This window comes from Leuresthes tenuis, unplaced genomic scaffold, assembly GCF_036924035.1.
Source record: "Leuresthes tenuis unplaced genomic scaffold, fLeuTen1.0.hap1 SCAF_6, whole genome shotgun sequence".
Classification (NCBI taxonomy): domain Eukaryota; kingdom Metazoa; phylum Chordata; class Actinopteri; order Atheriniformes; family Atherinopsidae; genus Leuresthes; species Leuresthes tenuis.
Window position 1 is genome coordinate 10824749 of NW_027325360.1, and position 14153 is coordinate 10838901.

The 14153-nt window shown below is 41.1% G+C and overlaps 1 protein-coding gene across 4 annotated transcripts in view; it reads left to right on the forward strand.

Moving 5' to 3' along the window:
• The first annotated feature begins 4367 nt into the window (after positions 1 to 4367).
• The window catches only part of slc20a2 (solute carrier family 20 member 2), a 43762-nt gene continuing 33976 nt past the window's right edge, over positions 4368 to 14153 (forward strand). For 3 of the 4 annotated variants that reach the window (XM_072387536.1, XM_072387533.1, XM_072387531.1), the window contains exon 1: positions 4368 to 4723. The gene's annotated coding sequence lies outside the window, so the exon portion shown is untranslated. The remainder of the gene's footprint in view (positions 4724 to 14153) is intronic. The other variant, XM_072387532.1, reaches the window with a different exon arrangement.

Sequence of the window (14153 nt, forward strand, 5' to 3'; positions counted from 1 at the left end):
GAGTGCATGAGTGAGATAGGGAGAGGGTGATGAATGACATGCAGTGCTGCGAATACTGCACACATATTTTAGCTTGTAGGGAAGAGATAAGATAAGCACCTTACCGTTACGTTCAATATAATGGCATGAAACCAGTGTTTCAGTGTTACAACATAACTAATGTTTTCCTACCTTACAACACTGGTTTCATGCGATTATATTGAACGTAACAGTAAGGTTCCCACTTAAGCTCTATTTTCATTACTGTTCTTCATTTCAGTCAGTTTACATACCAGATATATATCTACAAGTTATCGTGTGAGTGTATATACATACATATATTGTTCGTTTGGTTCAGGTTAAAAAAAAACATAGATTAAGAGCTAGTTCAGCATGTTTGGAGAATGCGGTTTTTTTATCGTAAGTGTTAAGATGAGAAAATCCATAATACTCGTGTTTGTACTGTAAATAGTCAGGTACCACCAGCATCGTGATAGCTTCCCATGAAATGGTAAGGACAGTGCTACATGTTTACGTGTTGCTGATAAAAAAAAAGTAAAAAACAGAGACTGTAGAGCCCAACGTCCTTCAAATTAGTCTCCACTTTTACAGGTCACCGTGACTGTGTTTTATTTATTTATTTCTCTTTTTTTTTTTTGCTTCATCTGATTATTCTAAGAAAAAAAGGAAATACATCAACTCTTCTCATGGTTTTCCAAGAAATTACAAAATGCTTATGCAACTTTTATGAAATTTCACCTCTTAGATGTTTTATCTGATCTTGCTGTAGTCACGAGCTCAAGGAAAGGCAGACGGGTTGCTGAAATATCATGTTTTACCACAAGATGGCATCAAATATTCGGCTCATAAATGGAACGCTCCCAGCTTCATTTAGTTTAAAGCACTTGAGATTTCAAGAAGGGGGAATGCCAGTTTTAAGTTTACCACTTAAACTATGTATCACATCTATGTTAGATATTTAACAAATGATCGTCTAAAGTAGATGATCGACATTTCGAGTCTGTAGGTGTCAAGAGGAGCTACACCAAGCAATGATTCTCAACTTTTTAATGCAGATTTAAATGAGTGTATGCTTTTTAAAGTGCTTTTCTAACAATTACAAATACACTCAGGGAAAACAATAAAGGCACCTTGACCACTCAGAAACCCTGTACTTATTCTTTAACTTACATTCATATGCAACAGACAAAGATGGTAGTCCTAAAGGGGGGAGGGGGGTTGGGAATGAGGGAGAAGGGTTCATATACTGTTTATATATATATTAATCAGGAACACAGTTGTTTCTCTACTTTGAAGCATGCATTAGTTCCTTCAACATAAAGAACAGGAAAGACGATATTGCCAGAGATGAGTTTGTTCATTGGGAACAATTTGTTGCAAAACAAGTGAAAGGGTAGCCAGTTGTTCTTGGACAGAGAATACAAAGTATTGTAGCAGAGGTGGGTCAAATAGAATCATGAAATCATTATTTCAATGTAACCTCCATCCATTGATTATACTATTTGAGGTTACGGGGGCTGGAGCCTGTCCTAGCTGTGGTATGTCGGGGTTGCAGATTGCCAGTCCACAGAGACAAACAACCATCTACACCCAGTCCACACCTACTGGGAATTCAGAATCTACAGCTAACCTAGCCATGCATGCTTGTACGGCTCCAGCCAAGTTTCGTAACAGGTGCTAAGTACTGCACCAGTGTGCCGGCCCTTCCAGTCTAAATGCTGAAATGAAACATCCCCAAAAGGGAAAAATATAGTTTTTGGACATTTTATCACACATTTGGTATACAATAACCCACATTTATGTCATTTGTATATTAAACTTTACTCCACATAAGGAACAAATGAAATTCCCATTTGCTTGTGTCAGGTTAATCCATGACAACTCACAAGTCTGAAAACAGTGAATTGAATTTTTCCACAGGTGAAACCAACTCAATATGTGGGACAAGATATAACAAGACGGGAGGGGACCAAACTTGCATTTGTAGTCATTTGGGATGGCAAAAGCTTTAAGATTTTGAGTGGCGAGACAATCAATTTCTTGAGAGCAGATACAAATATTGATTCAGCACAGAGCGTGCAGCACTTATTATATCTATGAACTAATACCACTCTACTATATAAGATTATGAAACCCATTGCCTCCATTACATTCATCAAGAGGCCAAGTCAACATTCACCTGCTAAAATTTCACTACATGTATGGGTAACAACATGCCAATGTCCAGTTTTCATTCAGTGGGGCTAAAAAAGTAAGAGAAGATGAAAGTTACAACCATTGAGGATGACATAAAGAGAGTGAATAATAAAACTTGCATTTTAAAATACTGATTTCACTCTTTATCATCAAGCTTGGCACACCTGCAAAAACATGCACTTATTACACAACTGTTAGAGATGATGTTTGACTTTAGCTGCTCATATCACTTCTGTATGAAAGCAAGTTGTTGATTTTCAGAAGCCATAAAGATTACATGCAACATATTTGGAGTAAAGGTTTGTTTGAGTGGTGGGAGTGTATTGAGAAAATGTGGTAAACACCGCACCCAACCAGGCCTGCCTGAGCATGAGACTAAGAGAGAGTGGACACGTTATGTCATGTGACAAAAAACTAATGTGCAGTTTGCAAATCCATATGTTGCAATCTGTGTCAAAGTGGCCCTGGGAATTTTTTTTTCATATTCAGTGGTAACAGCACATACTGTACAGTTAATACTACAGTGGGCAACTGGAGTTCAAAAATAATGAGAGAACTTCAAGATAGTAAGAACAATTACCTGTAACTGTGACAAGGATGTGACATTTGTTGCGTGGCTGTTAGAGGGCAGACAGTACCCCTGAGGCACAGAATGCTGACCCCTTCGTATTTGGACAAGTGCTGCTTTCAGAAGATGTTGCATGTAACCTACTGAACAAGGTTGCTTTGGTTAAGTGATAAAAATGAACCTTTCTCTTTCATTTTCCTAGGATTTTTTTTTAACATGGGAGAAAGACTGTTGAGCAGGTCCATGGAGACTAAGGCAACCTATATATATTTGAGAATAAAATAAATAAATCAAACCAGTCTTTCGAGACTGGAAATTCAACACTGAGGCTGTGCACAAGAAGGGACAGAGCACACTCACAATACTACACAAGAACTTTGCACTATTTCTAATGACTGTTCTTATTATCTGTTTATCATTTAGACTGCAACAAAATATTTTCCCATTGAGGATTATCAGTTCTTTCCTTAATTGAAAATATTTCACTAAATTAATCTTTTCTGGAAGCATACTGTATACCCCCCCCCCCCCCAAGTTTGTATCTTATCTCTCATTAAAAATTAGGAAGACTTTATGCATGCAGAAAAACAAGAAAAAAAATCACGGCACAATAGTTTTGATTCACATAATTCTAAAAATCCCACTCTATGTGTTGTTGGAGATGCTTGCAGATACATTTGGCCAATAAGCTAGTAATATATCAAAGATATGTAGCCTTATTTAAGTCCACAAGAGTCAGCGTTTCCATCCTACAAGTGGCTTTATTTGGCAGTCATGTCCCAACAAGACCCATTCAAAAACACAACTCCCACGCAAGTCCTGGATAGCTTCTTGGGATGTTTCAAACTGTTTTTTTTTTTTGGATTTTCCGTGTCACATCACGCAAACTTTAGCGTAAGAGATTAGGTCTATTGTGGGTTTTTCCATACCTTCGGTTCTTCAACAAATTCGTGAAACTGAGAAATCACCACTCTGAGGCTGAGAGTGGTTTAACTCTGGTTTTCACGGACCCCACCTTCCTCTCTCCCACCTCCTGCTGTTGACTGGTTCGGGCAGTTGCATAACAATTATGCCTTGAGCACGTGGCCACAGTCATTATAGATGGCAATATCCAAACCGGTTTAAACATTACCATCCACCCTGTTTAATCTTTGGGGTGTAAAATTAGAGCTAAGTACATAGGAATTCGGGACAAACAGACGATTTTCCTGCATAATAATTAAGGATTGGATTCCTCCACTCGCCACAGATTCTTCTCTCAGCCACAAAAGATCATTCACAGTGGGCTGAGACACACGACTGTGCGTGTGCTCTTCACTGTACTGCTGTGTACGGGTTTCTCATCCTTGCCTGGAAACATTGCACTGACAGGGATTTTGTTTCCACAGCCATCTTCAAAATTTTCTACATTTTTTTTTCTCGGAGTAAGCAGCCACTGACTGGCAGTGAAGTTAGACACTGGAAACACGCACACACTGTAGGCGCATCGCACAGATGCGTGTTCTGGTTTCATCTTCAGACCAGGGACAGGCTGCAGAAATGCATGCAGCTTCAATCAGTAGTACGCCTCTTTTAACACACCTTTCACGCGGAGCTCTCGCGCATAAAAGGGTACTGAGCTTCCCATATGGTGGTGTAACCTTGCAGTCATCAGCTTGACCGCGCTCTCTCTCGAGCTACTCCCCCCTCCCTCATCTCAAAGCTGTCATCCTGAGCAGCATTGAAACGTCGGATCAACCCCTAAACGCCCGGATGAGAGAAGCAGGCGACGTCCAGGGCTACATGGTCGCATGAGTCGGCTGAGTGGAGGGCAACCATTCTGGGGGACGACAGCCACTGTTGGAATCTGACATTTTCGACGCAGCCCACGTTGAGCGGTTCTGGGAAAATACAGACAGAGGCGCGGAGGCGAAGTGGAACGGCGGTACATTTCTCCTCCTGTGGTGTCCTATTTCGTTGGTAAGTACATTTTGTGGAACAACCCCCCCCCCTAAAAAAAAAAAACCGAGTGAGTCTTTCTTGCTTCGATGGGGTATCTGTCTCGCTCAGCCACTTCCCCTGCGCATTTATTTATTGTGTGTTTATGTGCGGGATGCCTTTAAGGAAGCACAGGCCTGTGTAGTGTAAATACAGCGTAAAATAAACATGTATCCTGGCTATTTAGATAAGCCACTGCAGCCCATAACCACCCTTTCACTCTCGGATTCGTGTTGCTTTGGTCAGCTCCAGATGAATGTGCTTTTAACTACATGTGGCAACGTTTTTGTGTCGTTGGAACATCATTGTGACCACTAGTCGAGCCCAAACTAAATGAGTGAATTGTGCTGCTACACGTGTGCGACTCCACATCTAACAGAGTATGACAATAGCTCCAATTGGTGTCGGTGGTTCCGTGGCTTTTTTCTCGTCGTATTGAACATACGGGAGTAACTGGAAACAGCGAGAAACAGCGAGGGCTGGAGAGCCTCTCCTCTTTTAGCGTGCGTTCGAACATTTGGCTGTTTATCACTCGACTTCATTTCTCGCTGTTGAGCTGTTCCGAATAGTTTCTAGTGACTACTGGGCATGCGCACTATGCGACGCCTCATTGCCCAATGTTTGGTAGTAAGTTGGGGACCAGATTGTTCTAAACGTGTCGGGAACGCATCGACTCACCCCTGTTGTCTCCGTCGACAGCGACGTCGATTTTGACGTGTTAATGCTGATGTGACTACTTTCCCATGAATCAATGCTCGTATCAATTCCCTCGCCAGCCAGTCAGACAAGGACACGAACAGAGCCTGTTCACTTGCAGTTGCATATCTTTTAGAGCGAGCCCGGCGTGTATTGTGACATATGATCGTGTCTGCCACTGAGCCCTCTGCAGGAGTCAAATCCAAATGTATAATTATTCAAATCCAACTTTTTTTTTTGTTTAACAAAAATGTCCAAGAAGTGGAGCATACCCACAGTGAAAACATGTGGTTATAGGAACAACAAAAAACCCGTGAACTGATACATCAGTGTAGCCGACTTAACATGCGGAGAATAGAAACTATTGCATTGCAAGATACGTTTTTTTTAAAAGTTCTGATCGTTATCAGCATCTGCTGTAACAGGAATAATTAAAAGTACTCCCTGCAGAATCTACAGTCTCTGTGAAGGTTTGCGCTTATTTATCATGGCATCACTTGAAGCTGTAGAGGCTGAAGTTGATTTAAATAGCATATATTGATGTAATGACAGAATTTATTAAATAAATGGAACCCAAAAAATCAGTTTGTCCGTTTCCCTCCATTTCAGTTTTTGTTGTTCAAATTAATCTAACTTTTGCTCAGCTGGTCAGATTTAGTCCTTGTGTTTTATTCTCACAGATAACCCATACTAAACCTGTCTTCTGTTATTGCCGACATACACTGAGGAAGTGGATAACAGTCAAGTGACCAGAATGGAATCTGTGAGTTAATAATTGGTCAGGTTACTATGATAAGAACTAGTGTGAAAGAAGAAGAATGTTGGGGACTACCTTGACCTCTGTATTCCCCTTCGCTTGTTTTCTCTCATAAAGGCCTCTCTTAAAAAATGTAACCTCGGTGTTTTCACACAGCAGGAGCTCACAAGTATGAGAGCCAGTTACTCATTGGAGTATCTCGTCTGGTCTCAAAGGAAATAAAACTGATATGGAGCACTGTATGATAAGATAGGCCTATTGATGACTTCCTTCTTTTTTTACATCCACCTTTTATGCCTGGAACAAACATAGGCGTGTACAGTCTGGTGCTTTTGTTTACAAGATTCTGTGATGAAGGACCGTGTCGCCAGCCTCTCCCACTCCCACTCATAGTTTGAAAACCTATCACCCTGGGCTTCGGAAAAACATGTTTTTTTGTGCTTTTGTGGAATAGAATGCAGAGATGGACAGGAATGAAAGTGATGCTGGCTGGGGACTCGAAGCTTAGGGCGTTCAAGCTCTTGTGGTTTCTGCATTAAACGCTCAGCTGCGGTGGCATCCCCTGCTTAAGTATTAATGAGATGGCTCTAGAAGGTATTTGAATCTCAGGTCACTTCTTTTTTTTACACCTCAGAACAAATAAATTGTGAGTTCCCTGGAAAAGTAGCTGCCTGCCTACATGCGGTCTCAAAGCTGGCTCCAGTTGTTTTCACGTTCTTGTGTAGGGTGGATAATCTGCTGCCTTGGATTTGAAGCTGTCTGATTTACTAAAACGGCCCACTTTCCGGGAGACACCTCAGTTCAGCTTAAGTTTTAGCAGCCAGCTTTGGATGAGCTCGTGATTGGATATTAGTGTTGTTGCCCTCCATTTGACTGTGCATTACTAAAGAATCGTCATCTCTAACCTGTGGCTTTAAGGTGGGTTCACAGCAACATGTATGAGTTGATAAAATTCATGTTTGACTGTACTTTGACCTGCCTTTTGTAAGAGTAATCCCTTTGGAAAGGGGGAGAGAAAAAAAACACAATTGAGGCAGAGTGATTCACACTGAATTGCTCGTTCTGTGGCGACAGGGCGCAGCCACAGCTTAGACTACAAGGTCATTCGAGTTAATACTATCCATAAATCCAAAAGCTAAACAACAGACACTGCATTTCATATTTTATATGCCATTTGTTTGCGCAACTAAGCCTTGTTTCTTTTAATTTCTATCCTGAAGCCTGCCATCAGAGGAGGAGCTGTTTATATGCACGAGAGCGGTATGTGGCCACTGCAGTGTTTTCATGTTCAACAAAATGCTGAGAGAGCTTACCGGTTTCATGGGAGTGTGCTTTCTCGGTACAGATGCATTTAGGAAGTTTACATTTTCTACGAACCTCCTGCCGTCTATGACGGTATAGTTCTAGGTCAGAGTTCAGTTCACCTTCGGCCCTTTGGTTTGTACCACGAACGTCCTCCGTGACGGGGCGGGGGGAGCAGGTCACACTACATTACCTCATAGCCTCGCTCTATTAAAGCTGTACATGTCTATGAAAGCCCTCTGACGTTGTTGTTTTCATAGACACACTGTCGGTCGGTTGGATTAATACAACAAGTGTGACGCGTGATTACAGACTTGAGTTCAAAGACAGATTTCAGCAGAGCTAAAATGGCTGTAAAATATGTTTTTGATTAGTCATCAGGTGGACAGAAATAAGACTCCACATAAAAAAAAAAAAATGTTGCTCCACAAGTGTCTCTTTGAAAAGACGTTCAGTTGTGTTGTTATCAGCTTTTTTTATGTTTCTGAAATATCTGCATTACACAGGGTGATGGTAGCAACAACAGACTCTCACATTCTCACTCACATATAGTCCCTGCTATTTTTTTCACGATGGCATGGCCCCGTGCAGGCTGGTCCTTCTGCCAGTGGGTGCCTCTGTATCTGTGGGCAGAAGGGCAGTTGGCACTGGGACTGGCAGCGTCACAGTCGGAGAACAGTCTTCTGTCTCTGATCAGCCCACCTCGCCCTGAGAGCACAATCACCCTGTTATGTCTGAGCCCTCCTTCGCCATGGCAACATCACATGATAGCGCAGACTGATTGTGAATCTTCGTGTATGTGTGCGCTCCATGTGTGCTTGTACCAGCGACGCTTATGGCATGTCATTGCAAAAAACCTGGTTAGGCATGTCACTGATCACGTGGCGCTGATAACGCGTCTTTTCTTTGTTTTCAGTTCACAGAAAGAAAAAAAAAAAGTCAAAAGAAGCACATTTTCGGATAGAAAAAAGCAGAAAAGGTTGACTCGTAAATGTTGTAAGAGGAAATTGAGAAGAGAAAGCATATTGAGCAAGATGCTAGATGTTAGTGATAGAGAAAGAAGCTGAGGAGCCTTTTGTCAACCATTTCGCCTACGCTGTGGTTCAGGGTCAGGGTATCATCAAGGCTTGGGGAAAATGATTGTCACCGTTTCACCACTTAATGAGACCAAATTAGAACCACAGGTTCAGTTTAAGTAGTTTGGACACAAAGATACTTGAGGCTGGATTTATGTATTGCTCCGATATTTGTGGTGTCTACACATGCACATGCATGCATCTGGTTTCATGGATCTCGTGTTTGGTTCCAGGCTTATAGCCACTGAAAATGTTTGTGTCCTGTGAAACATATTGTCTTGTTTCTGCTGTCACTTAGGCATGCTTTCTTTTTTTGACCCATAAGTAATCATCAATAAGTCATTATGCTGATATAAAAAAAAAGTATTTAATTTTTTTTTCTTTGACTGTGGTGTTGTTCTGAAGGTTTATTCTATCTTGATTAAAAATCGGCATTTACAGCTCACACAGTGTTATTTAATCATGCCGCCAGCCAAAGGCTTCCTAGTTTTCCTGTCGAGGCTGCTTTGAAGCAAAAAAAGAGATTCATACAAAAAGAATGTAATTCTAAACTTAATAGTCCTCTTAAAAATAAAACCCTGCATGTGTCATTCTGATCAAAGACAGCCATGCCATCATATAGTGAAACAATTAGCCATTTATTACCTAGTTAGCCCGTTACTACCCATGCTTATTGCATCATTTTCTTTGAGCTATTGTGTGTTTTTTGGCCCTGTTTGTGCCCTCCACTCGGGCCATGAGAGGCCTTTTGTGGTCTTTCTGGTAGCCTTCTGTAGGCAGCAGAGTCTGTATCAAAGCACTGTCACACAGAGCTGCTCTTGTTTGTGTGCTGGCCTGGTGTTAACTATGCTAATGCAAAGCTTACTCCTGAAGTGTGAAGTTTGTGGGGGGTTTTAAACTTTTAACACAAGGTAGAATGGAGGTTATTACTCTTCTTTTAGTTTTTTTTTCTCCCTCAGGTCCATTTTCTAAGAGGACCAATGCTTTGCTTGACTTTAATGAGACATAAATCTGCCACTAAGGCCTGGGGTTAGTTTGAGGTTTTGGAAAATGTTTGATGGCAAAACATTAGAGAAACTACAGAGGGGCATGGGAAAAGCTATTTTTAGCATTATTTGTGTTTATTGGTATGTGTATGTGTGGGGCGGGGGTTATCAATGACAAATGTAACAAGTTTAGTACAAGGAAGACATGTTGAATATAATAAACTCTGTCTATATTCAAAGGGAAATCTCTTTCACCTAAGAAGAATTAGAATTTTTAAGATCATGTCACTGTTTAGAAAATGGTGTGCTTTAACTGAGATTCCATAGCTTTATTCTTAGTGTACTGTGACATGGGAAGGTTCTGATATGCCTGTGACACTGGTTTTTGGTTTTGTGTTAATAATGTTACCACCTATTTGCATTTGACTGCAAGGATGGGGTTGTGCTCCATGTAAGGATGAGCAGCTGGTTGTCTGGTCACTGCACACACTCATGTGACAATTCTATTTCTAGCCAATTCATTCCTCCCCCCTTTAGCAACAAGAGTGAGTGGTGGGTATGTGACACCTCAGAGCAGTGAGGCTGGAAGGTGAGGGTCAGTTGTCGGAAACCAGTGGTATCCATCCAGATGCCACCTTGTGGGTTAGGAATGATTTAGGTTGAGCAATGGCAGGCTGGACAATCGAGTGCAAATGACTGAGCATGGATCTCCTTCCTCTTTCAGTTGGTACCTTGCAAATGCATGTCTACATGTTTTTGCATTTTGCTACCACTTTGGTGCTGTTTAATAGATGTGTGGGACAATCTTAAGTCGTGGGCTGCTCCTCGTTGTGCTGGGGCTATGTCTGGTCCATTAGCTTCACTCTGCTGTTGAAAAGCTAGAAGTCCAAGTGGACAAAGATCTGCTTTGTGTTGGAGTAAATAGGAACTGTGGAGATAGTGAAGATTGTCCATTGCTACTGTTGTCTGTGCTTTTCACACGTGCTTCTTTACTATTTATGGTATTTGGCGCTCCGTCCTTTTTGTGGTGAAATTGGTTGCTGTCGGCAACCACCCATGTTTAGCCAGGTCGAGCTGTCTTTCAACCAGTCAGTATTTGATTAACATCTAGCATCAGCTCTGGAGCCTATTTGTTGTTGGCTTTTTGTAAGACTGCACAATTGCCTGTCTGCATTGGGGGGAAAAACCAGCTGTATGCAGAGGCTGACAGTGCTGCAGACAGATACCTCTGGAAGTATAAAATGGCTCTAAACCGTTTGTTCAAGGTTATTGAGAAATGAGGGTATGCACTAAGCCATACAGATGAAATTTTTCAGATGTGTATTACACTTTTTTAATGGCCCTTTTTTTAAATTTTCCTTACACCCTGAAAATTTGAACATTAATTTAAGTTTGACTTGACTTGACATTGTGCACCTATAGATATATATGTAAAATAAAGGTTTGGGGGAACTACCATTATTACAGTGGTATTTAAATATTCAGTCGACCTCGAATCACTTATGGCTACTGCCTTGAATTGTGCTATTATGCTCTTGCAAGCTAAGACTAAGTAATATAGTCTTAGTGAGCTTTTCTTTTTACAGAAGAATTAATCAGGGTGTTTGAACTGAATGGAGGATATGACTAATGGTCCGGTACAGGTCTCATTGCCCTCTGCTTTGGATAAATTTTTGTAATGGGTTTTGCTTAGATCAGTGATAGAAATAAGAACCTTTTTGGAACAGTGCCTGGAAAATACACTGATGCAAAATTACTTCTGAATTCCAAGAAAGCCGAGGGAGGACCCGGTTCACAGAAAAACTGAAATAACGGTCCTTCTGAAGGGAAATGTCAGCCTGGTAAACTAGGGCAGATGAGAATAAGATATTATTGAAAATCTCCAGCAAACTTGGCCTGTTCTTTACTTTGTGGCAAAATAATGCCACCTTTGGTGTAACTCCGAAGTGTGAATTTGGTAAATCGAGTCTTTTTAGATCTTGAGACTTTTCTCATATTTTATTTATTTATTTATTTTCCCCAACTGGAGATTGTAAAGTTTCCACTGGTTACTGAACACAATAACGTGAGAAGTCTGGGTGGCAACACCCATTCCGACATCCCACCATTCCGACTTCGCGCTATTACGACATGCAAACGTCCCACCATTCCGACAAGGCTTTCCGTATAAGGAAATGTGCGTTACTCAACAGGTGAGTCCCTTCTTTCTGTTCAAGCAACTTATATGTTTAACACATGTTTACAGATAAGCATTATTAAAAACACAAAGTCTCGGCAACTGGAGGAGGAGAAGACTCGTTATAAGCTTTAATGAGCGGACATCTCATTTATTCTCAGTCCCTGCATGTTAATGATGCTCACCTCTGTACCAGGTGACATGTTCTTGCTGTAGGCAGTTATTTCTGGTATGTAACTGGAGCGCTGTTATTGATATCTGTTATTGCAATTATCACTTTTGCATATGATGATAGCGTGCAAAAGACGCATGGGCTCTGTGGAGAGCTCCGCTCCAGCTGGCTGCTGTGACAGCTCACTGACACTGTATTTCTGCTTAATCAGTTTCAGTCTCGCCAGAGTTACATTAATGTCTGTATTTTGATATTTGAAATTTCAGGGGATTTTGATAATAGAATATTAAAGTTTGTTTGCGAGGCTGTGGGCCTAAAGTTTGTGCCGGCATATCATTAGTGCAAAATATTTTGGGTAAAAAATAGGCTATTAAAAGGAACTGTCGGAATGGCGGTATGTTAGAAAAAAAAAAAAAACATAGCGCCATTCTGACCATAGGAGGAAAAAAGTGTCGGAATGACGGGACGTTTGATAAAAAATCAAGTGTCTCCGACAATTGGAGGCCAATGTTGGAATGGCGAGATGTCGGAATGGCAGCATGTAACCGAGAAGTCTTTATGAGGAACGGAGAGATGAGTGGACTTCAGTCAGTCACATAACAAAGCAGTAAATCAGATAAATAAAATCAGTTTACCAACTGCAGTTTCATTCTAGAGCACAAATAAACATGATTACACCTCTGACCTATAACCTGATGGAAAGGTGAGCGTTGGCAGAACTTTACATCCTGCCAGCAGGGTGGTATAGTATGTTGGATGATTTGAACTCTAAAACCATTGCGATGTGTTAACTTGTGTCTACACACAAAGATTTTAGCCTACAATGTCCTGAACAGCATAAGAGGAGAAAGGAGAAATGGAGCTACATCAGTGCAGAGAAATACACCGACGCACATTTCTATTGGATCACATGACACGATTGAGAGGGAGTTCTTTTGTATATTGTCGTTGTGGTAATATCCATCTTAATACACCTGTTTGCATTTAACATCAGCATCTAACATGCCAATCGGTGAGTGTTTGCACTTTAAATAGCATTTCCAGGAATGGAAATTCCATGCCTTTAAAGTTTTATTGAGACACAAAAAGGAAAACAAGACGATTTGAGCGTCATTGTGCCCCCTCCTGGTCTGGCAGGATTATGTTCTGATTTGAGGTAATGGGTGGAAAAGTCTCAAGGAAATACTTCATCCCAGATGGATTAGAGGTGACCCAGGCAAACAAACCCTTCATCACCGGAACAGCAGCAGACCACTTGTCACGATGAGTTTTCCTCAGCATCGAGCATGCTGCGACAGCATTCAGACCGAAAAAAAGAAGCACATGCCAGACGCAGCCTAAAAGAATGCTGTCCCCAAAAATATCCGCCCCTGGAGCCGGTGTGACAGCTGTTTAACGATATTATGTGGAACATGTTTGATCAATGCGAGTATCATAGACTGTCTGGATATCGCCTGATTTGCAAACTTGCCACACAAATGTTAAAAATTAACCATGCATTGTAAATGTAAAACATTTTAACACTGAGCCATTCATCTTTAATATTTGTGGTAGCCCCATAGATTTGTTTCCTGTATTTTGCAGCTGACCAGTGTACTTGCTTGCTCTTGGCCCATCCTTTGGGAGGATATCAGTTCTTCAACGAGAAAGGATCACTGCTGCACAACACAAAAGCTTAAAGAGCTTTTTGAGATCTACTTCATACTCAGTCTGGGTTTTTGGTTCAAACTAAATATTGTTGCTCGCAGTCTTAATTGGGTTGACTGTGTGGTTTATCTTTTTTGCTTGAGGATTTCTTGTTGAACGTACATTCTGAGGACATGGTGCAGAATATAACACGCAGTTCATCTCCCATGTTGAAGACATGCTTTTCAGAAATCCCCAACAGTTTAGTCTACATTGTAATTTAATCTGACCATAAACTTTTTTACACAAATAAGGAAGTTCTTTGTTTTGGATGGTTGGTTTCTCGAAAAGTTTGGTGAATCAATCATGAGTCGGGGCCATGTTATGTTGTCTTAGACTGTTCTTTTTTTAAATTTGACAGTTTGTGATATTTGATCAGGCACACAATACTTTTGATACTTGTCCTTATCTTAGTAGATGTTCCACTTAGCTTTACTCTCAGTTTTCACCTAGAAGAACAGTGCCAGGGTAATCCGCTGACTCACTGACTTGCAGGCCTAATCTGGCCCATCTCGTGCCTTTTCTTCCGCCATTGGTAAGATGTTAACACTGAGGCTAAAA